We start from the raw sequence: 27527 nt of genomic DNA, 5'->3' as shown, positions 1-27527 counted from the left end.
TGAGCCATATTGCCTGGCTTCATTTTGGGGAATATATATATATAAATTAAAAAAATTTAAAACCTTTTAAGAGACAGGGTTTGGCTCTGTTGCCCAGGCTGGAGTGCAATGGCGCAATCACAGCCCATAGCAGCTTTGAGCTCCTGGGCTCAAGCGATCCTCTCACCTCAGCCTCCCAAGGTGCTGGGATTACAAGCATGAGCCACTGTGGCTGGGTATTTTTTGTTATGTTTGACAGCATCAGCTGTCTTTGGGTCTTCACCTCTGCTGAAGTCATTTGAAGAAACAAATCTAAAGAAACACTCCTTGGCAGAGGGTAGGAGAGAAAGGTTAGGACAGAAAGCATCAGGATGATTCTCCAAGAAAGGGAATGTCAGAATGACAAGAGGACTACAGACAGGAGAAAACATTCAAGAAAACGTATCGAGGTATTCTTCGTTCCTGCTGAAACATCATTAATGTTAGTGTTTTCAGAAGCCCACTCAAATACATTATTTTACTTTGATAAAAGACAACTTGGAACCATATGAAATAGACTGTACTGGTACTATTATTCCATTTTACAGATGAGAAAAGTAGCTCATTTGGAACATAATGAACTAGCTCTTATGGATTAATCTATATGCGGAACCGAATTCTGTATTGTATTTCATTTCCTCTGTCCTTTTCCATTGGATGTACATACCTACATTTAATTTGAAAGTTACTGATCTAAAGCTGGCTGCAGAAGCTGTCTCATTCAGACAGTTCCACGCTTGTCAGGAAGACAGGTCTGACCAGGCAGACCTTTTATTTTGTTCTCTATTTCATTTTAGGCCATGGCAGAACAAATAAAGAGGAAATGAAGTGTTTTATAGCAAATAACTTACTTTTGAATACACATGTCTTGTATGGACAGGCCTCCCAATTTGATGTTAGAAGGGCCCGCAGAGTAGTTAAGATAGTTAATATGTAGTCAAAGCAGAAGCAACTGTATTCCTTAAGGTAAGAGATGAAGTGAATATATTAAAAATATTCAAGTTGAGTGGTAGGTAAGAAACTCCTTTTATTCTACCTTTGATTTATGGGGAAAGGCTAAACTAGAAATAATTAATTTAAAAATGTTCTTTATATTAGATATAGAAGTATTGGTGTTGAGAAATCTGACAGAGTGTATAGGAAGAAAGAGACAGGAAAATTAGCTAATAAGTAATTTTTCTGAATTGAGTAGAGCTATGGTTAAAAGTATATGGGAACCTCTTTCAAGTATATTCTTTTTGTACCAATATACACTTTTTATGATACTTAGATTTTATAGTGGACATTTGCCTATGCATCCCAATATAATATTTCTTAGTTTGAGATCAACCCCTATCATTAGTGAGATAAGTGAGTGGCTGGTATTCATGGGTGTATGTATTTATATGCATTTCTGCATGCTGTACATGAATATAGTAGCACTGTGCATGTGCTAAAATTTCAATTTTTTCACATGGTAAGTTATTATAAAATAAATCATATATTGGTAGGGAAGGTATAGAAAGCAAAGTTATTTAAAGTTGAATTTTAAAAAATATTCAAATGGGCCTGGGCACTGTGGCTCACACCTGTAATCCCAGCACTTTGGGAGGCTGAGGCGGGCAGACCACCTGAGGTAGAGAGTTTGAGACCAGCCTAACCAACATGGAGAAACCCCATGTCTACTAAAAATACAAAATTAGACGGGCGTGGTGGCACATGCCTGTAATCCCAGCTACTCGGGAGGCTGAGGCAGGAGAATTGCTTGAACCCGGGAGGAGGAGGTTGTGGTGAGCCTAGATCGTGCCATTGCATTCCAGCCTGAGCAACAAACTCGAAACTCCATCTCAAGAAAAAAAAAAAAAAATTGATTTTTTAAAAAAAAGACTTGAACCATTGTTTTAAAAAGGAAACAGCTTTAGATAGTAAATTATTTACAGCCAGGGCTCAGCCCTGAGCATCCTGTAAAAAACCACACGAGCTTCGTCAAGGTCCTAAGGAGTCACCGGTGGGAGACGGTCATGGTCTCTTCACAGCATAACTCAATTGAGGCTTGAAAAGCTTCCGTCCAACTGTGGTTTGCAGGGACTTTTCTCTTCTGCAAAGTCCAACGTGACCGGGTAGCCATCATCGACATAGCCCTGCCTCGCTGTGCTGCGTTTCTCTCAATCAGATCAGTTCTGTAGAGTCCCCAAGCTTTACTGCTGTCGTGCTGTCTTCTGGGCCATTTCAAGGTGAGGGCTCATGAAACGTTTACTCACACGCTGCAATTTTGATATGCGGTGGCCTTAGCTGTGGAGCGAGAGGCCGATAATTCTGATCGCTCCGGAAATCCTGGGAAGCCAGGGGTGGGAGATGGGTGTGGGGTGGCCTGGCTAGGTAGACCACATTGAGTGGGTGTTGCTATAAGACCTGGGCGAATCGCTGTGGCTGCCACTCTCCTGAGAACGATCCCTAGGCCTTAGTCCGGCGCCGCGCCCGCCCACACCTCCAGGTGTGCAGTCCCCGCCCTTAATTACTCTCACTAAAATTGATAGTTTACACTTGCAAAGCAGCACTGGAAAAGCGGAAGAGAAATGTCTAATCATAGATATGGAGAACTAGGGGAGCAGACACACTTGCTTCGGTTTGCAGATCCAGTGAAGTGAAAGATCAGAACTAGAAACGTATTCACCTTTCTGCAGCAAAGCTGCTTCTGCGCTCTTCACAGTCTCCGGTGCAGGGCGGCGCTGGGAGAAACTTGGCGCCTTCTGGAAAGTTTAGAAAGTGAACTACGAAAGAGAGGCCACACTTCGGGTGTTTTGCTGGCCCCGCGATGTTTTTCAGAGCTTTTCGAGGGGGAAGAGGAGAGCGACAACATGAAAGTGCCCCGTGCCGGGGCGTCCACCGGAATCCCACCAGCTGTCCGGCGCTGGGGTGAGCGCAGGAGGGGCGGGGGTGGGACCCGAGCCGACGGCCACGGGTCTCCCGCTGCGGGTGTGTCGGCTCGGGGGCGGGGCGGTGGAGGCTGCTGAGATAATGAATGGGAGGCTAAGGCCTCCCCCCGCCCCGGCCCCGCTGCCGCCGGCTACGGAGCCAATGAATGAAGGAGGGGGCGCAGAGGTCAGGGGCGCTGGGGGCGCCACACCAGGTAAGGGGGCCAGCTTGGGAGCAGCGAGGGCGGACTCCGGGGGTTCGGGAGTTGCTGACTTGTGCTACGTGGAACAAGCAGAAAAGAAGGAAGGCGGAGGAAGAAAGGAGGCTGGCGTCGGCGCTGTTCCTCCGGCCCTCCCTCGGCGCCCCCTCCTCCTGCCGGCGCGCCAAAGCCGGGAGTAAGGGCCGAGCGGCGGCTGACGCTCCCCGAGTGGGGACTCCGTCTCCAGCCCCCCTGTGGAGCGCGGCCGGGATCTGGGGCTGCCAGGGGCTCGGACCGCGGAGCCCTCCCCGCCGCTCGACCGAGCACGGGACCCCAGCGGGGTGGGCGCAGGGGGCGGCCCAGCTCTGCGCGACGGCCAAGGGGCGGGCGGAGGGCCGGGCTCGGCTGACGGCGGGGCGGGGGCCGCCGGGACTGGGCGCGCGGCCTGAAGCCAGCCCGGGGGCGGCGGGAGCGGGACGCGCGGCGGCGGCGGCGGCGGCGAGCGCAGGTAAAGGGGCCGGAGCGGCGCGTGGGGACGGCGCCCCCTGGGCGCGAAGCCAGAGGCAGCGGCTACGGCTCGGCCGCCGCACTGCGCGCTGGGCTCACACTGTCCCGCCGCGGACCGGCTTTGTGGCTGCGGGCGGGCGGGCGCGCGTGCGAGTGTCGCTGAGAGTGTGGGTGCGCGCGCTGGGCCGCGGCGCGGGTGGGTGGCCGTGCGTTCCTGTGAGCCGGCCTGCAGGAGGCGAGGCTGCCCTGGCCTTCGGCACCCAGCGGTGGACCGAGCCCCGGGAGGGAAGTTTCCGCAGCCGCTCAGGCCGCCGGCCCTCCTGTCCTGCGCCAGGTCAGTGCGCCTCGGGACCCGCCCAAGTGACACGTAGGTGGCCTCCGGTTACCTGGGTCGGGGTAGGTGCGCGGGAGGGCTTGCGAGGGGCCCTCGAAATTCTCCCCAAACCTCGTCCTGCTGGACGTGCACCCTCGAGCGGTCCCCGCGCCTCCGGGGCTCCCGCACCTCTCGCTTCCCACTGAAGATTCGATTGTCCCCCAACTCCGGGCTGAGGACTTTGAATTCAGTTTCTGTCCAGCCGCCTAACAAACGTGCTTAGCAAGTTAACAGGAGGCTGTAAGGCATGGCAGGGACCTGGCTTTGAGTTGATGGTTTTGAAATCGACGGCTCCTTTGGCTTGCGTGGGACTCCTTTGTGGCGAATGGATTTAAAGTTTATTCTTGTTTTTCTTTGCTGCCATTTGGTCTTTCAAATGTTAAGAGTGAAGACTTTCAGGACTTGTTGCTGCCTGCTGTCTGGGGCCTGAGGTTGTGGCTCTCCGCTGCTGCTCCCTTTCCTTTTCATTTTTGTTGAAATCCGTGGATTTTTCATAAGTGTGGGTGCTGGCTTGTTTCACTATGGACGCGTCGTTTCCTGTGGGGTTAGGTAGATATTTGTAAACATAAATATTGAAAACGTAAATAACTATCACAGCGAAATCCTCTATTCCTTCAGGCTCTAACAGTTTGTTTTTCACGTATTTGCATAAGTGTGTTTGCTCAGCTAAGCATAACTGGTAAGCCAGAGGTCTGTGATTCAGAGTCTGCAGTTCTGCTTAAAGGGAGACTGTGCACTAGGAAATTGCTAAGTTTTTGTAAGAAGTTATCCCCTTGCCAGATAGAAGAGTTTTTCTCAAGGAAAAAGGGTGTATGTTAGAGGTGTGGTTGTTTGAACCAAACTAAACAGCATTAAAATACACAGGGAGGTAGAATGTCACCTAGTTGTTTCTGCCCTTGATTTCCAGATCCCAGTAGGAGCGAGTATAATTGCCTCAAATGCAAAATTATGAATAATAATCATCATTGTAAGTATATTAAGGGTGCATTTTTTTCTTGATACTAATTTGAGAATAAAAAAATCAAGTGGCAAGAGAAGGAGGTAGCTTGAGGCAGGAAGGCATGGACGAGGAGCGAGGAGAGAAGGCTAGGGTGTCATCATCGCAGCCCGCAAGGCACACCGCGTCCCCTAGCGGCGCGACCTTAGCCAGTCGGGTCAGCCCAGCTGCTCCTGGTCTCTGCGTCCCCATCTGGAAAATGGATGGGGTTGGTGATCTTTGCCGGTTTCTTCCTGCTTCCCAAATAACTAGAAACCGGTGCGAGGTTATCTTATGTTAAAGCAGTAGGAAAAGGTAGGAGGGGGATGTGAGAGGTCCAGAGGGCCTGGAAGATGGAAGAAAACCAGCAACAGAGGATGCCTGGAGGAGAAAAAGCCTTGAGCTGGGAGTTCATTTCCTCTAGTTTTTTTTTTTTTTTTTTTTTTTCTTTCCTTAAGGAAATCAATCATACTTTCCCTCTCAGATCAACCGCTTGTTACCCTTATTATTTTAAGCTTGTGAGTTTGTTTAGCTCATGCGCTAAGGTGAGATCAAGGTGATCCTTGCAGTGTGACTTCTACCAGGCTTCGCTTGACCCATTTGCATCATTGCCCCTCAGGGGAACAGCTCCCTCCCAGGGCCGTGGGCACTCAGCATGGATTTCAGTCTGCCTGTGAGTGATGGGAAAGAAATAACAGCGGTAAGAATGTAAGTGGCAGCCCTTTCGAAATTCCTATTTTTATTCAAAGCTAATATTTTCCAAAAAGTAATTTGATTTTTTTTTTTGTTTCAAATTATACCATAGACTCTGCAAGGTTTTACTGAATCTATTCCATTAGTGACCTACTAGAACATTCAAAGAGTAAAAAAATCTCTCCTGCTCAGTCTTTTTGATACACAGTGACATTCAGTCTGAAGTAAGTGATATTTAGGGCCAAGACTCATTTCAAATGCTTAGTATGGAAAGTTGCAATCCGGGCAGAAGACACTGTGTCATTTTCACTGGGAAGGTCTAAGTATTCAGCAGATAACAGCACTTTTAGAATTTAGTTGAGGTCAAGATTTTAATGTCTATGCTTGATGTGTGTGGCCTGTCTTCCTTTTCTTTAACGTTTCGGTATCAATATGCCTACGCCCTCGAGGAACGTTATTTATTTTAAAAGCCAAAGTGTGATGTAATAAAAACTTAAACATAAGCTCTTGGTTTAAAGTTGAATAGACTTCTCTGGCCTTAAATCAGCATGATATGACTTTTTGGTTTCTTATTGTTACATATCATGTTACCCTGTTATTTAAATATCCCTGGCCTGGTGTGGTGGCTCATGCCTGTAATCCTAACACTTTGGGAGGCTGAGGCGGGAGGATCACTTGAAGCCAGGAGTTTGAGACCAGCCTGGGCAACATAGTGAGACTCTGTCTCTACAAAAATAAATAAATAAAACAATCATCTGAGTATGGTGGTATGTGCATGTAGTCCCAGGTACTCGGGAGGCTGAGGAGGGAGGATGGCTTCAGCCCAGGAGTTCAAGGCTGCAGTGAGCTGTGATTGCGACACTGCACTGCAGCCTGGGTGACATAGAGAGACTCAGTCTCTTAAAAAATAAATCTTAGGGAAAGCTATTATGGATGTCTTAGAAAGTTGAGAGAAAAGGAGGCAATTTTATTTCAACAAACAATTGTTGAATGTCTTCCACTGTGGCAGATGCAAGCATGCTAAAAAGGAAGCTCCAGAAAGAGCTGCAACCAGGGGGGAATATGTATAGGCAGTGTGGTGTAACTGGGTGGTAGCCGTACAGTCTGAGAGCTTTGGCATGCCAGGGAATGGAGAATTACATTTTGATTCAGGGAAGGACCTTACAAATGTGGGTTGAAGAATAACATATCTTTTAAAAGATGAATGGTGGAGGAATGAAGACAAAGTGAGAGTCTAGGGTGATGAAGCCTGGAAAGTTACAAAGCGACAAATTGTGGGGGACCTCTCATGTTATTTTAAGGAGTTGTGCTACATGGGGATAGGGAAGCAAGGAGGAAATATTACGTAACCTCAAGATGCAGAAAGACACTGAGTAACACATATTGGGGCCGAGTGAGGGATGTGATGATAGAGGGAGGACTGGGCTTTTATTCAATTACAATCCATGTAACTTATGACTGCTATGTTTTAAGATACTATTGCTGGTTTACTCAAATTATAAAGGTTGTAGAAAAATTATAAAAGTTTATAATTAATGAACTAATAAGTGGTTTCTTCCTCCCTATTCCCCCCAAATTGATAGCATTTTGTACTTTTGAGAAATTTAATTTAGTAAAAATTAATGATGGTATTGTGTTACAGCTGGACTTCATGGGGCCTTTTGAACATGTGGGGTTGAAATCATTCTGTAGGTAGAGAGCTGTCCAAGAGAACATTTTTTCCTCCCTTGCTCTCTTTTTTGTTTAGGGGAGGGCTTGCTGGTTAATGCCAATTTAAACATGACTCTCCTGGCAACTGGCATTCTTGACCCTGTTTATGTTCTAAATGGTATTTAACCACAGTGGTTGGATATTTGCAGCACAGAAGAGAAAACATTATTATTACTTTGAAACTGGCATTAATGCTGCTATAAATGTAGGGCAGGGGTGGTAGATGAGAGGAGACAGGAAAAGAGTTGCTCCTTGGGTACTGCAGTGAGAGATGATACAACCATAAGAATTATTTAAGTTTAATGTCCAATAGAAGGAACTTGCTTTATATATACATATATGTAAATATATACATATATGTAATATATGTATATATATACATATATGTAATATATGTATATGTATATATATATGCTCACTGCAACCTCCGCCTCCTGGATTCAAGCGATTCTCCTGCTTCACCATGTTAATCAGGATGGTCTTGCTCTCCTGACCTCATGATTCACCCACCTCAGCCTCCCAAATTGCTGGGATTACAGGCATGAGCCACTGAGCCCGGCCTATATATATATTTTAAATCCTTAGAGTTAAAGCGTTTAACTAATTATCTGTCATATAGGAAGAAGCTCTGTGGGATCCATTTGGGAGGGATATTCAGGAGCTCTATAGGCTCACACTCACTCTTCAGTACCTCTGTGTCACAGGAGGGAATACGTTGGTTTTCAGTTGCATACCAGAGGTGGAACTGACTTGGGTGTCTTTACATTGCTCTTGAATCTGGAGATGCTAGAGTACCCAGGAGACAGGAAAAAGAAGTGGCTGGGTGCCGTGGTTCACGCCTGTAATCCCAGCACTTTGGGAGGCCGAGGCGGGTGGATCACCTGAGGTCAGGAGTTTGAGACCAGCCTGGCCAACATGGTGAAACCCCATCTCTACTAAAAATACAAAAAATTAGCCAGGTATGATGCTGGCCACCTGTAATCCAGGCTACTCAGGAGGCTGAGGCAGGAGAATTGCTTGAACATGGGAGGCAGAGGTTGCAGTGAAGCAAAATCTTGCCATTGCACTCCAGCCTGGGCAACAGAGTGAGACTGCATCTCAAAAACTAAAAACAGACAAACAAACAAACAAGCAAAAAAAGAAAAAGAAGCTAATTTCTTTCAATTACCTTGTGAATACAATTTGAATGAACAATCTTCCCAGCAATTTTTTATTTTCTGCAAGGGAAATTGAGTTTGGCATGTTTAATAAATTAAGTTGATTAAGTTGGAGGCGCTTAAGATTAGTATACTTTATTTCTTAGGACACTTTTTTTTTTTTTTTTTTTTTTTTTTGAGACTGAATCTCCTTTTGCCCCCCAGGTTGGAGTGCAGGGTGCTATCTTGGCTCAGAGCAACCTCTACCTCCTGGGTTCAAGCAGTTCTCCTGCCTCAACCTCCTGAATAGCTGGAACTGTAGGCGTGTGCTAACACGCGTGGCTAATTTTTTGTATTTTTAGTAAAGACAGAGTTTCACTGTGTTAGCCAGGATGGTCTCGATCTCCTGACCTTATGATCTGCCCACCTCAGCCTCCCAAAGTGCTGGGATTACAGGCGTGAGCCACTGCACCTAGCCTAGGACACATTTTTGGTGGGAGAGGAGGAGGGGTGGCGTGGTGGTGATGATTTTATTTAAACTCCCTGGCATTTTTTAGCATGTCAGTATGATTTCAAAGTAGTGTTGTTGTTGTATTATTAACTTGTGGAGCTGGGCCAGAGACAATGTCTTAATACTTGCATGTCCCTGTCATCTAATCAGTGCTGTAGAAACTTTAACCCTGAAGTCTATGTAAAATTCTAATTATTTTTTTTTTCCCCAGAAATGAAAGAGAACTATTTTACTACATTCATAGATTTAGGTTATAATTTATTTTATTTTTGTGGTACTGTTTAAAAAAAGTGATATAATGACAGGGCAGACCCTTAACTTTAGTCCAGTGCTAAAACAAACATACAATAAGCCTGCATGAGGGGAAGCAAGCTGTGTTTGTTGTATTATGAAAATAAAGAAAAATGTTTTCAAAACCAGCCTTTTTCTCTAAAAGAAAAAAATCTTTGACTAATAATACCTGGCCATGGATTTCTCTCAGGGGTGGGATTGCCAACTGTTGGTTGGAGGAAATTTTGTTCATTATGGCCATTATGTGTGCTATGTTTCTTAGAGTCTAGAATTTGCTATGGAGAGATTGCTACTGTGAACCATTCCTTTTATAGCAAGTTTTTCTGCATTTATTACCTTATGTGTCTAAACAATGCTCTATATTAGACTTTATGTCCATCTGCTACACTCAATTTTCTTCCTCTATGTCTAGGTGATTCTCTGACCAACCCTTAACTGCCCTGATTCTGAAATTCTGCCCTAATTAAAGGATATTCCTGGTTCTTTGGAGGCAGAAATGGTTCAGGGGCAGAGGAAACATGTTTTATTTATTTACTTCTTTCCCCCTCTATCTCAGGAGTACTTAACTGACTGCCTGCTGTATACCAGGCTTTGTGCTAGTTACTAGGAGTGAGTGTGAATAAGGCAGGAGTCCCACCCTCCAGGATGAGCTTACACACGATTAACAGATCATTACAATTCACTGTAAGTAACAAGTGTTATGAGAGAGATAACTTTGCAGGAGCACCAAGGGAGGCACTTGACCCTCAGGGGTGAGGTGGTGGAGGTCAGGGAACCTCCTGGAAGATTGTGATCTGGAAGGACGCTGGGAGATAAACCAAGCCTAGCTATTGAGAGGCTTTCTGTCTGCAGTTTTGCTGCTCCTGGGTAGGCCAAAGTGCCTCTCTTTTTATAACTGGAAAATAAGAATAAGAATTGATATTATCTGGTTGGTGGTTCTGGTTTTCATTTACTATGTGTTTCTTAATCCTTTATATTACTCTGTCATTCATTCCATATTCAGTAGGCATTTGTTGAGTACCCATCCTGTACTGGGCAGATAGCATTGCAGGAAACAAGATGTGAACAGACCCATTCTCTCATGGAGTTTGCCTTCTATCGCGTGACATTAGTAACAGAAGTTCTGTTAGAATGCCTTCAAATTCAGGCATATGTATCTTGTTATTCCTCCATTTTAGGAACGTTTTCTCCAAATTAGTCTTGATACTTTCAGGTGAGTTGGCCTTTCCCTCTTAGAGAAGGAGACCACAGAGCCTGGTAACCTCATTTTCATTTTGTACGCTTGAACTATTTTGCTAAGATTTACCTGTTTTAAAGTGTAGAGGTAGACAAAGCTGTGTTTTATCTGTAGCCCTGCTTTACTTCTATCTCGTTTTCTGTATTTTTACTTTTAACCCAACTTGTGTTTGAGATTCTCTGTTCAGTGTATAGCTTGCTTTCTAGAATAATTCAAATCTAGTGTCTGTGGAAAGTCTGACTTATTATTTATTTATTTATTTATTTTGAGATAGGGTCTTATTCTGTCACCCAGGTTGGAGTGCAGTGGCATCATCCTGGCTCATTGCAGCCTTGATCTCCTGGGCTCAAGCATCAGCCTCCCAAGTAGCTGGGACCACAGGTGTGTGTCACTATGCTTAGCTAATTTTTTTTTTTTTTTTTTTTTTTTAGATGAACTCTCACTATATTACCCAGGCTGGTCTCAAACTCCTGGGCTCAAGAGATCCTCTCACTTTGGCCTCCCAAAGTGTTGGGATTGTAGGTGTGAGTCACCGCATCTGGCCAATACTTATTTTGAAATCACCCTATCATGGTGCTTTATTTCACTTATGGTCTGGAAGTCACTCAGGGATACAAACACAAAAGAAAGCATTCCAATTAGAAGTAGCTGCATTCATTTATAATTTTTTTTTTGGCAATGATTCAAACACTATAGATGTGTCTAAAGTAAATGTAAAAATCTCTGTCTGCCACTTCAGCCTTACCCATCTGCTATAACCCCTTTGCCATCAGTTGGTTCCATAGCCTTCCATAGTTGTCCTTTTGCTTATATAAACCTACAAAAATGAATATTTATGTATATTTGCATGTGTGTGTGATGAGTGTGGGTATGTTTGTACATACATACATACTCATATGTATGTTGATCTGTGTATCTGTCTGTACCTGCCTCTATTTTCTTTTGCTTTAGAGAGGCTATACTTGAGGCTGCCATCAAAGGTGAGAAGTTTGAAGCTGGAAGAGCCCGCATGGTTCCCTTCTTGAACTGGTGCAGCACGATGTCACTCGAGTTCTTGTCAGAGTGATATGAATGTCTGGCTGTTATTAATGGGAACAAGAAAACTATTTCCAGCTGTGTGATAAACAAGATGACAAAAAGCATTGCAGAGAATATTAGTGCCACAAGGACTCTGCTTCATCGTGGTCTCAGATGAGGGGAAGAGGAGCATTTTGGAACACGTGTTTCGCATCTGTGAGCCTTTTGTTAGGTAGAAAACAAGGCCTGGGTGAAAGGCCTATCAAGCACTTCTGGAGCAGAGAAGATAGGTAGAGTTATTCATTATAGGCAGGTCTCACTGTGAGAGTATTAAATGAGGACCCCCCACCTTAGAATTCTAATCAGCAGATGATAAGGATGGTGTGTTCTTACTAAGAGGATAACACAACTGAAACAGAATTGCCTTTTGTTAAGGGGATGCTTTGCCTTTTTCGACTACAATTGTTGAGAAAACAATTATTTTCAAGTAAATGAAGTATTCATTCTGTACCCACTATTTATTGTAGTTCCACAGAGAACTGCCTGCTTTACTTTCTGAGTAGACACACAGAAGTAGTAAAGGTTCAAAGGCTAGGGCAAGATGACTTTTCTACATTCAGTGAAATCTGTTCTCTGGTTACTTATTTGAGACTCTGTCAATTTAGTTTCAAGCAACTGGTATCTTGGAGCCCTTCTGTGTCCTGTGTTTGGCTGAGGACACTAAATTTTTTTTTTTTTTTTTTTTTTTTTTTTTTTTTTTTTTTGTAGACAGAGTCTCACTCTATCGCCAGGCTAGAGTGCAGTGGTACAATCCTGGTGCACTGCAACTTCCATTTTCTGGTTTCAAGCAATTCTCCTGCCTCAGCCTCCCGAGTAGCTGGGACTACAGGCATGCACCACCATGCCCGGCTAATTTTTTGCACTTTTAGTAGAGATGGGGTTTTACCATGTTGCCCAGGAGGGTCTCAATCTCTTGACCTTGTGATCCATCTGCCTTGGCCTCAAAAAGATGTGGGATTACGTGTGTGAGCCACCGCACCCAGCCTGAGGACACTAAATTTTTAAAAAGTAATTAATTATTTATTTTTTGAGGCAGAGTCTTGCTTTATCACCCAGGCTGGAGTGCAATGGCATGATCTTGGCTCACTGCTTCCTGGGTTCAAGCAATTCTGTTGCCTCAGCCTTCCAACTAGCTGGGACCACAGGTGTGCATCACCATGCCTGGCTAATTTTTTTTTTCTTTTGTATTTTTTGGTAGAGATGGGGTTTTGTCATGTTGACCAGGCTGGTCTTGAACTCCTGGCTTCAAGTGAACCATGCACTTTGGCCTCCCAAAGTGCTGAGTTTGTGGGTGTGAGCCACTGTTCCTGGCTTGAGGACACTAAAATTAAGGAAGTATGGTCCCTGCTCTTGAGTAGCTCATGAACATGGAGAGACATGGACTCAAATGATTAAGATCAGGTAAGTCATGATAAATACTGTAAACGAAGGTTCAAACAAAGAGCTGTCTGCATATCTGAGGATAGAGAGGGTAAGTCAGCCTTAGAGGAGGGAAATGACTTGCAGCAGGATGCCAGCCTTGATGGTCTGTGGAGCTCATTTGATGCAGAAGAGTAATGAGGAAGACCCAGTGTGTTGCCTGTGAGTGACAAGCATGGGGAGGAGTGCCTGGAATTGATGGTTTGTGGCAGGAAGTAGTGGGACCAGTTTCGAAGGTTGTGGAGATAGGAGGGTACTGGAGACTACTAGAGACAAAAAAGGGCGGGTTGATGCCATTACTGGACAGCACTTGAGAGTATGATGATTGTTGCAGTGAGACTTGTTAGTTTTAGACATGTCTAAAACCATGTAGACACAGATTTTCAGCTGGTTGCTGGCAATTTAAAGCTTAGCTGAGGAGTCAGCTTGCAGTATTCAGGAGTTATTGTTAACTGTAGAAGTAAATGCCAGTAAAATTTACGTGATAAGCTGGAGAATACCTTTAGAATGAAATGATTGGTATATTTTTAACAAGCAAAAGACTTATTTCAGTTCTTTAGATTATTTTTCTTCAGCAGGTTACAGTACTTTTATGGGTTATCAGGCATTCCTGGAGCATTTACTATGGCTTCTCTTGAATAGGTGGTTGTGAGGAGATAGGAAGGAAATGGTGCAAATTTCAACATAATATTCCATTGGGGTGAACAAAAAAATCCCTGAAACAGTCGATTCCAGCTGTTGTTATCTGGAAAAAAAAAAACCTTATGATAATTAGGTGGTGATTTGAGGTCTGAGGGAAGATTACAGATACAGTTTTAATTTACAGTAAGACTAGTGGCAGTGAGTGTTATATTGCTGTCATGTAAAACATAAACCTTTCAGAAGAACTTTGGAAATTTTAGTAGCCTAAAGACCACACTTTGAGAAACTCCTACAGGTTTGTCATACACGTTTTAAAAGTCTGATCAAATAATTTTAAGCTTTAGTTGCCTGATTAGGATAAAAAGTAGGATACAGTACAAGTTTGTCCTTTACTTAGTTAAAAAAAAAGTGTTTTTCTAATTAAAAATTTATTTTCACTTCAGATAATTATATTGGCATGCCTTCTTGCATGCAAGATAGAAAAAAGATAAGTTTATTCTTAGTTTTTTTCTTTCTAAGCCGTTATGGTTCTTTTAAATTATACTCATTTTAATTTGATAGAAAAAACAGTACATACTCATTTAAAAACATTTGGAATGTACAGGGGATTTATGTGCAGTTCCACGACTTAAGATTCACTTTCTTGCCAGGCATGGTGGCTCATGCCTGTAATTCTAGCACTTTGGGAGGACAAGGTGGGCAGATCACTTGAGATCAGTTCGAGACCAGCCTGGCCAGCATGGTAAAACTCTGTCTCTACTAAAAATAGAAAAATTAGCTGGATGTGCTCTCTCGAACCCAGGAGGCAAAAGTAGCAGTGAGCTGAGATTGTGCCACTGCACTCCGGCCTGGGTGGCAGAGAGAGATTCTGCCTAAAAAAGAAAAAAAAAAAAAAAAAAAAAAGGACTTTCTTATTCCATTTAGGGATAATTTCTTGTAGTTTAAAAAATATTTGCTTTCATGGAACATTTAATAGTATCCTGTTTTGTAAGTATGTACACAGGCCATTAAAATCTTTCATTTTAAATTTCTAATTACTATATAGTACTTATACTGTTTAATGTGTGTGACTAATTAATAGGTTTAATCATTCCCTATCTATGCCTGCTTTTTTTTTTTTTTTTTTTTTTTTTGAGGACTTGTGCTTCTGTGCCCATCTTTCACTGCTGATGTTTCCAGACTTCTATCCTTACTCTGAATGATCTCCGTGTTTGAGCTTATCCACACAGTGAACTGTGGTTTCCTTGTCTTTGTCCTTCTGCCTAGGATGTTCTTTCCCAGGTATCCATGTGCCTGCTCTCTTGATTTTCATGTATTAACTGAAAGGTCAACTCCATGCTGAGGCCTTCTATCACTGCATTTAAAATTGTGTGACCTTTCACATCTACCCAGCTTGCCTGATATTTTCATCTCCATTGCACTTTTCTTCTGACTCCTTAGATGAAGACAAGACTTTAAAAAAAAATTCTATTTTTATTTTTTCTTCCGTTTTCCCAAAATATTTTTCTTATTTTGTTTCTTAGAGACCATGTCTTGCTCTGTTGCCCAGGCTAGAGTTTAGTAGCTCAGTCATAGCTCATTGTGGCCTGAAACTCCTGGGCTCAAGCCATTTTCCTCTCTCAGCTTCCTAAGGAGCTGGGACCTGGGACTATGGGCTCATGCCACCATGTTTGGTTGTTTTTTTTTTTTTATTAAAACTTTTTTTTTTTTTTTTTTGGTAGAGACTGGGCCTTGCTTTATTACCTAGGCTAGTGTCAAATTCTCACCTTGACTTCTCAAACTGTTGGGATTGCAGGCATGAATGCCATACCTGGCCTGTTTTCCCAATGTTTAGTACAATACCTTGCACATAGTAGCACCTCAAATTTTTTTGAATAGAAAAAATAATGAAATCTTGGGAGACTGAGGTTGGAGGATTGCTTGAACCCAGGAGGTTGAGGCTGCAGTAAACCCTGATGGCAACACTGCACTCCAGCCTGATGACAGAATGAGACACTGTTTCAAAAAACACGAAAAACAAAACCCGAAATGTAAAATACAATGAACTTATTTATGATAAATACTTGAATAAATGAAAAAAAGTTACCATCTATTGAGTGCATAAGGTACAGCCTTGATTTCATGATATTTACAGTGTAGAGAAGAAGGTGGCCTTTGAACACCTAACTACACGTGATTGAAATTAAGGAGGGTGTCCTGGAAGATTACAAACTTGTCTGGAAGGATGAGAAAAGTTTCTCTGAGAAAGTGGCATTTATGCTGAGACTTGAAGGATGAGTGAAATTAGTTAAGTGAAACTGGAGGTGAGGAGCCAAGAGGAGGGAGACATTGATAAACAAAGGCTGGTTTGATTGAAGAAAGAAAAGCAACAAGGTAGAGAAAGCTCTGGTTCTCATTACTTGAGTTGAAATCAGATCATTTGCTTTAATTGATGAAAAGTAAGTAATGGTAGAAATTTATCAACTTTGGCATTTTTGATGTACAGAACTGAATTTCCAATAATTTTGAAATCAGCAGTCTTTTAAATTTTGAGTCAGTAACTATTTAGAGAGGAGGAATTTTCCATTTGAAAGTTGTAATTTAAAGACTTGAACTAGCTTAAATTCTACATTTTGTGCTGATATAAATCACTGTAAAATTTAGAATAGTGCAGTGAAAGTAAACATTCTTGTTAATATTTGGTACTAGTGGTTCAATATAACATGGATGAAGATTGTTTTATTATAAGTGCTCATACATGTAAACCATTGCATTAATCATTGGTTTCATTTCCCTGGTAAGTGAATGCGGACTGTACAGATTTTACCTCTTGTGAATTAATAATTTCTATTTTCTAAAAATAAAAGAGCAGCATTGTCTATAGGTAACAAGTATAATATATGTTTATTAATGCAGCCATTTTAATAATATTATTCACGTTTTCTATGCCCTGTTCATTTACTTCAGCTATAATAAAGTGATAATGCTATTTTAGTGTGTATCTACAAATGGGTTTTTGTTAGTTTTTAAAATAACAATTTTTATGTATTAAATAACAATATTAAATACATAAAGGTTCCTATTGGGCTTTTAGTATGTTTATCAATATAATAGGACCCTCTGTACATTTGGAACTACATTCTACTTTTTCCCTAATATTGATACTGTCAATTTCTTTTTTGTCTTTGTCTGAGGTGACCTCATTCTCTTTCTGATTTTAAACTTTTGGTGTCATTCTGTTTCATATATTTTTGCCTGTAAGTAGCATTTAATTATATTTTGTTTTGAACTACCTCCTCATAGAAAACATTACTTTTAAATTTATTGTTATAACTGATACATTTGATTTTAATTCTTATTCCTAAGATTTCTTAGGCATAAGGTACAATATATATATATTCATAGAAAGGTACTGCATTCATAGAAATGTGCTATGCCAGGCAACACCTTGTTTCAAATCCTTATTCTATCAATATTTAGCTACATGGCCTAAGATAAATTACATAGTGTTTCTACATTTTTTTGTTTGTAGAGAAACAACATACACAATACACAAATTCTCAATAGGTTTTTAAGATGTCCAGCAGGGGATTTCCAGCCAAGATGGCTGACTAGGAACAGCCTTGGTCTGCAGATCCCAGAGAAACCAACACAGAAGGTGGGTAATTTCTGTATTTCCAACTGAGGTACCTGGTTCAACTCATTGGGACTGGTTAGACAGTAGATGCAGCCCATGGAGGGAGAGCAGAAGCAAAGTGGGAAAGTGGGGTGTTGACTCACCTGGGAAGTTCAGGGGGTTGGAGAACTCCCTCCCCTAGCCAAGGGAAGCCATGAGGGACCCTGCCCTGAGGGATGGTGCTATCTGGCCCAGATACTATGCTTTTCCCATGGTCTTCATAACCCACAGACCAGGAGATTCCCTCAGGTGCCTACAGCACAAGGGTTCTGGGTTTCAAGCACAAAATTGGGTGGCTGTTTGGGCAGGACACTGAGCTAGCTGCAGGAGTTTTTTTTTTTTTTTTTAAATACCCCAGTGGTGCCTGGAATGCCAGCGAGACAGAACCATTCACTCCCCTAGAAAGGGGACTGAAGCCAGGGAGACAGGTGGTCCAGCTCAGCAGATCCTACCCCCATGGAGCCCAGCAAGCTAAGATCCACTGGCTTGAAATTCTCACTGCCAGCACAGCAGTCTGAAGTCAACCTGGGACTCTCAAGCTTGGTGAGGGGAAGGGGGTGCACCGTTACTGAGGCTTGAGTAGGCAATTATTCCCTCACAGTGTAAACACAGCTGTCAGGAATTTTGGAGCTATAGAGCACCCCAAAACCTCTGTAGCCAGACTGCCTCTCTAGATTCCTCCTCTGTGGGCAGGTCATCTCTGAAGAAAGGCAGCAGAACCAGTCAGGAGCTTGTAGATAAAACTCCCATTGCCCTGGGACAGAGCACCTGGGGGAAGGGGTGGCTGTGGGCACAGCTTCAGCAGACTTAAACGTTTCTGCCTGCCAGCTCTGAAGAGAGCAGTGGATCTCCCAGTACAGTGCTCGAGCTCTGCTAAGGGACAGATTGCTTCCTGACCCCCCTGCCTCCTGACAGGGAGACACCTCCCAGCAGGGGTTGACAGACACCTCATACAGGAGAGCTCTGGCTGGCATTTGATGGGTGCTCCTTTGGGATGAAGCTTCCAGAAATAGGAGCAGGCAGCAATCTTTCCTGTTCTGTAGCCTTCCCTGGTGATACCCAGGCAAACAGCATCTTGAGTGGACTCCCAGCAAACTCCAGCAGACCTGCAGAATGTGGGCCTGACTGTTAGAAACAGAAAGCAATAACATTAACATCAACAAAAAAGGATGACCATGCAAAAACTCCATCCAAAGGTCACCAACAGCAAAGATCAAAGGTAGATAAATTCACGAAGGTAAGGAAAAACCAGCACACAAAGACTGAAAATTCTGAAAGCCAGAATGCCTCTTCTCCAAAGTGTCACAGCTCCTTGCCAGCAAGGGAATAAAACTGGACAGAGAATGAGTTTAATGAATTGACAGAAATAAGCTTCAGAAGGTGATTACTCACAAACTCCTGTGAGCTAAAGGAGCATGTTCTAACCCAATGCAAGGAAACTAAGAACCTTGATAAAAGGCTAGAGGAATTGATAACTAGAATAACCAGTTTAGAGAAGAACATAAATGACCTGACGGAGCTGAAAAACACAGCATGAGAACTTCATGAAGCATATATAAGTATCAATAGCCGAATTGATCAAGTAGAAGAAAGGATATCAGAGATTGAAGATCAACTTAATGAAATAAAGCATGAAGGCAAGATTAGAGGAAAAAGAATGAAAAGGAATGAACAAAACCTCTAAGAAATATGGGACTATGTGAAAAGACCAAACCTACATTTGATAGATGTACCTGAAAGTGACAGGGAGAATGGAACCAAGTTGGAAAACACAGTTCAGGATATTATCCTGGAGAACTTCCCCAACCTAGCAAGACAGACCAACATTCAAATTCAGGAAATACAGCACCACCAAGACACTTCTTGAGAAGAACAACCCCAAGACACATAATCGTCAGATTCACCAAGGTTGAAATGAAGGAAAAAATGTTAAGGACAGCTGAAAAGAAAGGTCGGGTTATCCACAAAGGGAAGTCCATCAGACTCACAGTGGATCTCTCTGCAGAAACCCTACAAGCCAGGAGAGAGTGGGGGCTAATATTCAACATTCTTAAGGAAAAGAATTTTCAACCCAGATTTTTATATACAGACAAACTAAGCTCCATAAGCAAAGGAGAAATAAAAGCCTTTACAGACAGGAAAATGCTGAGGGATTTTGTCACCACTAGGCCTGCCTTACAAGAGCTCCTGAAGGAAACACTAAATGTGGAAAGGAGAAACTGGTACCAGCCACTGCAAAAACATACCAAATTGTAAAGACCATCAACACTGTGAAGAAACTGCAGCAACTAATGGGCAAAATAACCAGATAGCATCATAATGACAGGATAAAATTTGCACATAAAAATATTAACCTTAAATGTAAATGGGCTAAATGCCCCAATTAAAAGACACAGACTGGTAGATTGGATAAAAGTCAAGACCCCTTGGTGTGCTGTATTCAGGAGACCTGTCTCACGTGTAAAGACACACATACGCTCAAAATAAAGGGATGGAAGATTTACCAAGCAAATCGAAAGAAATAAAAAAAGCAGGGGTTGCAGTCCTAGTCTCTGATAAAACAGACTTTAAACCAACAAAGATTAAAAAAAGACAAAGAAGGGCTTACATAAAGGCAAAGTGACCAATGCAACAAGAAGAGCTAACAATCCTAAATATATGTGCACCTGATACAGGAGCATCCACATTCATAAAGCAAGTTCTTAGAGACCTAAAAAGTGACTTAGACTCCCACACAGTAATAGTGGGAGTCTCTAACACCCCAGTGTCAATATTAGACAAATCAACAAGACAGAAACTGAACAAGGATATTCAGGACTTGAACTCAGCTCTGGACCAATTATTCCTAATAAATATCTACAGAACTGTTTATGCCAAATCAACAGATTATATATTCTTCTCAGCACTACATTGCACTTATTCTAAAATTGACCACATAATTGGAAGTAAAACACTCCTCAGCAAATGCAAAAGAACAGAAATCATAACAGTATCTCAGACCACAGTGCCATCAAATTAGAACTCAGGATTAAGAAACTCACTCAAAACTATACAACTACATGGAACCTGAACAACCTGCTCCTGAATGACTTCTGGGTAGATAATGAAAGTGAGGCAGAAATAAGTAAGTTCTTTGAAACCAATGAGAACAAAGACACAAAATGCCAGAATCTCTGGGACACAGCTAAAGCAGTAATTAGAGGGAAATTTATAGCACTAAATGCCTACAGGAGAAGTGGGAAAGATCTAAAATTGACACCCTAACATCACGATGAAAAGAACTAGAGAAGCAAGGGCAAACAAATTCAAAAGCTAGCAGAAGGCAAGAAATAACTAAGATCAGAGCAGAACTAAAGGAGATAGAGACACAAAAAAACTCTTTGAAAAATCAATGAATCCAGGAACTGGTTTTTTGAAAAGATTAACAAAATAGATAGACTGCTAGCCAGACTAATAAAGAAAAAAAGAGAGAAGAATTAAATAGACACAATAAAAAATGATAAAGGGGATATCACGACTGATCCCAAAGAAATACAAACCACCATCAGAAAATACTATAAACACCTCTATGCAAATAAACTAGAATATCTAGAAGAAATGGATAAATTCCTGGACACATACACCCTGCCAAGACTAAACCAGGAAGAAGTCAAATCTCTGAATAGACCAATAACAAGTTCTGAAATTGAGGCAGTAATTAATAGCCTACCAGCCAAAAGACACCCAGCACCAGATGGATTCACAGATGAATTATGCCAGAGGTACAAAGAGGAGCTGTTACCATTCTTTCTGAAACTATTCCAAACAATAGAAAAAGAGGGACAACTCCCTAACTCATTTTATGAGGCCAGCATCATCCTGATACCAAAACCTGGCAGAGACACAACCAAAACAAGAAATTTCAGGCCAATATCCCTGATGAACATTGCTGCAAAAATCCTCAATAAAATACTGGCAAACTGAATCAAGCAGCACATGAAAAAATCTCATCCACCATGATGAAGTCAGCTTCATCCCTGACATGTAAGGCTAGTTCAACATACACAAATCAATAAACATATTCCATCATATAAACAACCAATGACAAAAGCCACATGATGATCTCAATAGATGCAGAAAAGGCTTTTGATAAAATTCACCCCTTCATGCTAAAAACACTCAATAAACTAGGATGGAATATATCTCAAAATAATAAGAGCTATTTATGACAAACCCATAGCCAATATCATACTGAATGGGCAAAAGCTGGAAGCATTCCCTTTGAAAACCAGCACAAAACAAGGATGCCCTCTCTCACCACTCCTATTCGACATAGTACTAGAAGTTCTTGCCGGGGCAATCAGACAAGAGAAAGAAATAAAGTGTATTCAAATAGGAAGAGAGGAAGTCAAATTATCTCTGTTTGCAGATGACATGATTGTATATTTAGAAAACCCCACTGTCTCAGCTCAAAAACTCCTTAAGCTGATAGGCAACTTCAGCAAAGTCTCTGGACACAAAATCAATGTGCAAAAATCACAAGCATTCTATACACCAACAGTAGATAAGCAGAGAGCCAAATTATGAGCAAACTCCCATTCACAATTGCTACACAGAGATTAAATACCTAGGAATAAAACTTACAAGGGATGTGAATGATTTTTCCAAGGAGAACTACAAACCACTCTTCAAAGAAATAAAAGAGGACACAAAGAAATGGAAAAACATTCTATGCTCATGGATAGGAAGAATCAATATTGTGAAAATGGCCATACTGCCCAAAGTAATTTATAAAATCAGTGCTATTCCCATCAAACTACCATTGACTTTCTTCACAGAATTAGAAAAAAAACTACTTTAAATTTTATGTGGAACTAAAAAAGAGCCTGTATAGCCAAGACAATCCCGAGCAAAAACCACAAAGTTGGAGGCATCACACTATCTGGCTTCAGACTATACTACAAGGCTACAGTAACAAAAACAGCATGGTGCTGGTACCCAAATGGATATATAAGTCAATGGGACAGAACAGAAGCCTCATAAATAACACCACATGTCTACAGTCATCCGATCTTTGACAAAACTGACAAAAACAAGCAATGGGGAAAGGATTCCCTATTTAATAAATCGTGTTAGGAAAACTGCTAGCCCTATGTAGAAAACTGAAACTGGACCCTTTCCTTATACCTTATACGAAAATTAACTCAAGATAGATTAAAGATTTAAACATAAGACCCCAAACCATAAAAACCCTAGAAGAAAACGTAGGTAATGCCATTCACGACATAGGCATTGGCAAAGGCTTCATGACCAAAAGCAATTGCAACAAAAGTCAAAATTCAGAAATGGAATCTAATTAAACTAAAGAGGTTCTGCACAGCAAAAGAAACTATCATCAGAGTGAACAGGCAGCCTACAGAGTGAGAGAAAATTTTGCAATCTATTCATCTAACAAAGGGCTAATATTCCAGAATCTACGAGGAACTTAAATTTACAAGAAAAAACAACCCAATCAAAAAGTGGGTGAAGTATATGAACAGACACTTCTCAAAAGAAGACATTTATGCAGTCAACTAGCATATGAAAAAAATCTCATCATTCCTCGCCATTAGAGAAGTGCAAATCAAAACCACAATGAGATACCATCTCATGCCAGTTATGATGGCAATAATTAAAAAGTCAGGAATCAACAAATGTTGGAGAGGATGTGGAGAAATAGGAACGTTTTTACACTGTTGGTGAGAGTGTAAATTAGTTCAGCCATTGTGGAAGACTGTGTGGTGATTCCTCAATGATCTAGAACTAGAAATACCATTTGACCCAACAATCCCATTACTGGGATATGTACCCAAAGGAATATAAATTATTCTATAAAGACACATGCACACATATGTTTATTGCAGCACTATTCACAATAGCAAAGACTTGGAACCAACCCAAATTTTATAGACTGGATAAAGAAAAGGTGGCACATATACACACTGTGGAATACTATGCAGCCATAAAAAGAATGAATTCTTGTCCTTTGCAGGGACATGAATGAAGCTGGAAACCATCATTCTCAGCAGACTAACAGAGGAACCAAAAATCAAACACCACACGTTCTCACTTATAAGTGGGAGTTGAACAATGAGAACATATGGATACAGGGAGGGTAACATCACACACCAGGGCCTTTTGGGGGTTGGGGTCAGGTGGAGGGATAACATTAGGAGAAATACCTAAAGTAGATGATGAGTTGGGGGGTGCAGCAAACTACCATTGCACATGTGTACCTATGGAACAAACCTGCACATTCTGCATATATATCCCAGAACTTAAAATTAAAAAAAAAGATGCCTAGCACACTGAATGTATTAGCTGCCATTTTTATCATCTTCATTGGTAAGTTGAATCATATGAGATTGCTTGTATTTACTCTTGACCTATAAAAATGACAGTTTTGTATGGTTCAGTCTAATATTACACTCTTCAGATTTATCTGGCCATTTGCATCTTCTGCATTTCCTGAGTTAAACTCAGGATTTTTTTTAACGTTTGTTAGAGGATCTGTCTTGCTGAAGTTCAAAAGGTGTGGTATGTATCGTGTGTATGTTCCCAGAACATGCTTCTTACTCATATTTTGTACTATGTAGTTCGTGGAAATAATGCCTTGACTTTGGCTTCTTTTTCCTCTTATATTTTTAGTTTTATTGCCAATTTTTGTGTTTGTGTGCACCTTCTTGAGCATTTTAGTGGGAAATTGTGATGAGTTTTATTGGGACATTTAGTTCAGTGGCTTTCAAACTTTCTAGTCATGACTCATAGTTAGAAATGTTCATACATATAAATGAATGAGACATTAGTTGCATATAGTTTATTACATATAGTAAACTCAGACATTTTATTTTCTATTTTTTCCTATGATAATTTGTTCATTTTCATTAAAAAAATACTGGTTACAACTCATACATTTTGAAAACACTGATCTGATCATAAAATGCAGTTTGAGAGGCACTCGTCTAGTCTGGTGCTGTGCTATCTAAAATCAGGTTCATTCATTTTCAACATCCATTTATTAGAGACATCTGTTATTGTGCTAGTAGCTGGGAATAGAGTGGTGAGTAAAGCAGTTATTAGCACTGGAGGCCTGAAGCATAGAGTCTCATAGGGATAGAGCATATGAACCAAAAAATCATCGAAATATGTAAATATACCACATGACAAATTCTGTGAGGTAAAAGAGCAAAAGGGATTACATGGGGAACCTCCTGTGTCTTTGAGGGTAATTCAGGATTTCCCTGGGGAAGTGACATTTGGTTAGGTTTGCAGAATGAGAATGGGTTAACTCTATGAAGGACTGAGCGGGGGTGTGTATGTGTGGGATTGTAGAATCATGGAAGAAATAGTAACAAGCAAAATAGAAAACTGGAAGGGAAAGACAGATGGAAGGCAATCTTTGATGAGTTGGCATTTTTTGTCATACTTAGTGGACCTTCCTGTTTGTGGCTTTTCTTTTTATTGACAAAAGTCAAATAGGACTATCAAGGATTTTTGCAGGGGAGAAATGGGTGTTAGTGTTTATTGAAATAGTTTTATATTAGAGTAATCTAGTATATTGCTAAATAGCAGGGTTTTTTGAAGGCTTGCTCTGAGGAGCTGCACAAAGCTGTGTATGATATGTAGGAGAAGTAGATTTAGTTGGATTAAAAAATACTTTTATATAGTATAATTACCAATTTAGTAAGTCTGCATAATTTGTAAGAAATTATAACACTGAAGTTAAGTTTTGATAATTGAAGATCAGATGGTTGGGTATTTCATAGCTTCTTGTTGATTTTGAAAATAATGATAGTAATTATTGCTGTACTAGGATTATTTTTTATTTTATTGCCTTGGTAGGATTTCAGTGTTCATTCCCCCGACTTTCTTTTAAAACTGTATGGAAGAATTTTAAAGAAATATTTTAAATTAGAAATCCATAAAGTAAGTTGGAGACCACATGAGATGGGAGACCATAATTCAAGTGTCAGTTCTTCCTCTGATGCCCATGGTACTCTTGACAATACCCAACTTTTGAGGCCTTGGGGTCCTTGTCTTAAAATGGAGGACTTGAAATCAACTTGCACGAATTGTTCTCCCAGTCCTATTATTAACATTAAGTGACTCTGTGCTTTCTATTTTCAACTTTGCGCTGGCTGTTTAAAGACTTGGCACCCCACCATTTAAATGACTTAGTCCAACAAGCTCAGGTCAAACTTGGGAGAACTACAGGTATTTGCATCTTTCTGTGTCTTTGGGTTCAGGCTCTGGTGGCACTAATTCCTTCACATTGGGCAACACTGCTAATGCGTCTCCTTAAAACATGGAAGAATGGGCAAAGATTAGAATTCTCTTGAGCAAATATTTAGGACTTCTTTTTTTTTTCTTTGAATGGAGTCTGCCACCTAGGCTGGAGTGCAGTGGCAGAATCTCGGCTCACTGTAACCTCCACCTCCTGGGTGGTTCAAGTGATTCTCCTGCCTCAGCCTCTTGAGTCACTGGGATTACAGGCGTCTACTACCAGACTGGCTAATTTTAGTATTTTTAGTTGAGATGGGGTTTCACCATGTTGGCCAGGCTGGTCTTGAACTCCTGACCTCAGGTGATCTGCCCACCTGGGCCTCCCAAAGTGTTGGGATTACAGGTGTGAGCTGCTGCAACTGGCCTAACTCTTTAAGACTTTAACATCATAGTCTGTAGTTTGACCACACTTGAAATTAATTCTGTTAATCCTTTCAGATTCAGTAAAGATAAAAAAAAGATGATTATCTTACATTTATATGCTGGATGCTTGCTTTGGAGAAATATGCAGCATCTAAATTATATATTATCTACATTTTATAAAAACCCATTGGATGAGGGTGATGTTATTTTAAAAAGACTTGAAGGACTAAGGAATCATATGGAAGATGAATTCAGTTTTAATGACTTCCAAATTTAAGGAATATTTTATAAGAAATGGGCTTATGTGGAAGGGAATGAAAGTACTTGGCAATTCAGCTTTTCTTTTCCCTCCTAGCTTTATGAGGTATAGTGACAAGTAAAATTGTATTTAAGTTCTACTTATGATGATGATACACATATATAGTGAAATGAGTACTACAATTAGGTGTCTGCAACACAGTATTAACTATTGTCACCATGCTGTGCGTTAGATCCCCAAAGCTTACTCATAACTGGAAGTTTGTACCCTTTGACCAGCATCTTCCCATTTCCTGCATCAACTCAACTTTTCTTACCATTATATTAAATCAGTTGATTCAAATGCATTTCAACATTACTTTTTATAATTCAATATATTCAGTCTTTCAAGTTCACTTATTGTAATGTGAATATGTTATTATACTTGTTCTTATTTTTTGTTTAGAAATTGAGGGAAGAAAGATGAGATGTATGCTTTTTCTGTTTGTCTGAACTGGACTGAATTCTTCATGCATAGTAAAATATTTACTTAGGAAGTCCAGGTAACTGTGGAGATTTTACTTAATGTGTTTTCATGCTGATTCATCAGTTGATTTTTCTTTTTATTGTTGAATATCTTCTTAAGCTGATTATTATATGAAAACCACCAGTACTCTAGGCCTCTGATGTGGGACAAGGCAGGTGCAGGTCACACAGGCACAGGCAATGTTTGGGATCAGACTGGGTGTAGGTCCAAGCAGGTACTAGGTACAGGTGCTCAAGGCTAGTACTAGAAACAGGTTGGTTCTGAAGGGTTTGGGGTTAGGGCAGGTTCAAGGTAGACAAAGCCAGGAAGAGGCACAGAGCTTTCAGATGCCTGGCCTGGAGTTCCACGAAAGGCATTCTGGATAGCTCTCAGAGAGAATGGTGTAGACAAAAGTCTAAAGCTCCCAGGAGAAATTTATTTTCAGACTTGGAAGCATCAGTTGAACTTCTCTGATTGTTCAAGGGAATCTCAACACTCAAGCAGGGGTTTTGTCACTATGAACTTGCGAAAACGTCCCAGCTTCTCTTCAAGCGTTTGGCCATCTTAAAATAGAGAGCTTCAAAATCACAAGTTCTCATCTGATTCAGGGATTAGGAACCTTGTTGAATACTGTTTTTCTAGGAGTAGGAATTACCCCACATCTCATGACTAAGTGTATTCTTTCTACAAGAGATTTATTAAAAAACATATTTAACATTTGCTGTGGACTGGATTTTATCCCTAATATTTATGTTGGAGCC

The 27527-nt window shown here is 41.1% G+C and overlaps 1 protein-coding gene across 7 annotated transcripts in view; it reads left to right on the top strand.

The window, feature by feature from the left end:
- The first annotated feature begins 2208 nt into the window (after nucleotides 1-2208).
- LPAR1 (lysophosphatidic acid receptor 1) overlaps nucleotides 2209-27527 on the top strand; it is a 181030-nt gene continuing 155711 nt past the window's right edge. Inside the window, exon 1 of one of the 7 annotated variants that reach the window (XM_074395161.1) lies at nucleotides 2209-2231. The gene's annotated coding sequence lies outside the window, so the exon portion shown is untranslated. Of the gene's footprint in view, nucleotides 2232-2537; nucleotides 2914-3012; nucleotides 3128-3562; nucleotides 3621-3698; nucleotides 3987-27527 lie in introns of those variants that run through there. The other 6 variants (XM_010335965.3, XM_074395158.1, XM_074395156.1 and 3 more) reach the window with 6 other exon arrangements.

The sequence above is a fragment of the Saimiri boliviensis genome, chromosome 2, assembly GCF_048565385.1.
Source record: "Saimiri boliviensis isolate mSaiBol1 chromosome 2, mSaiBol1.pri, whole genome shotgun sequence".
Taxonomy (NCBI): Eukaryota; Metazoa; Chordata; class Mammalia; order Primates; family Cebidae; genus Saimiri; species Saimiri boliviensis.
Note: the sequence above shows the minus strand (reverse complement) of the source record. Positions and strands in the feature narration are given on the sequence as shown.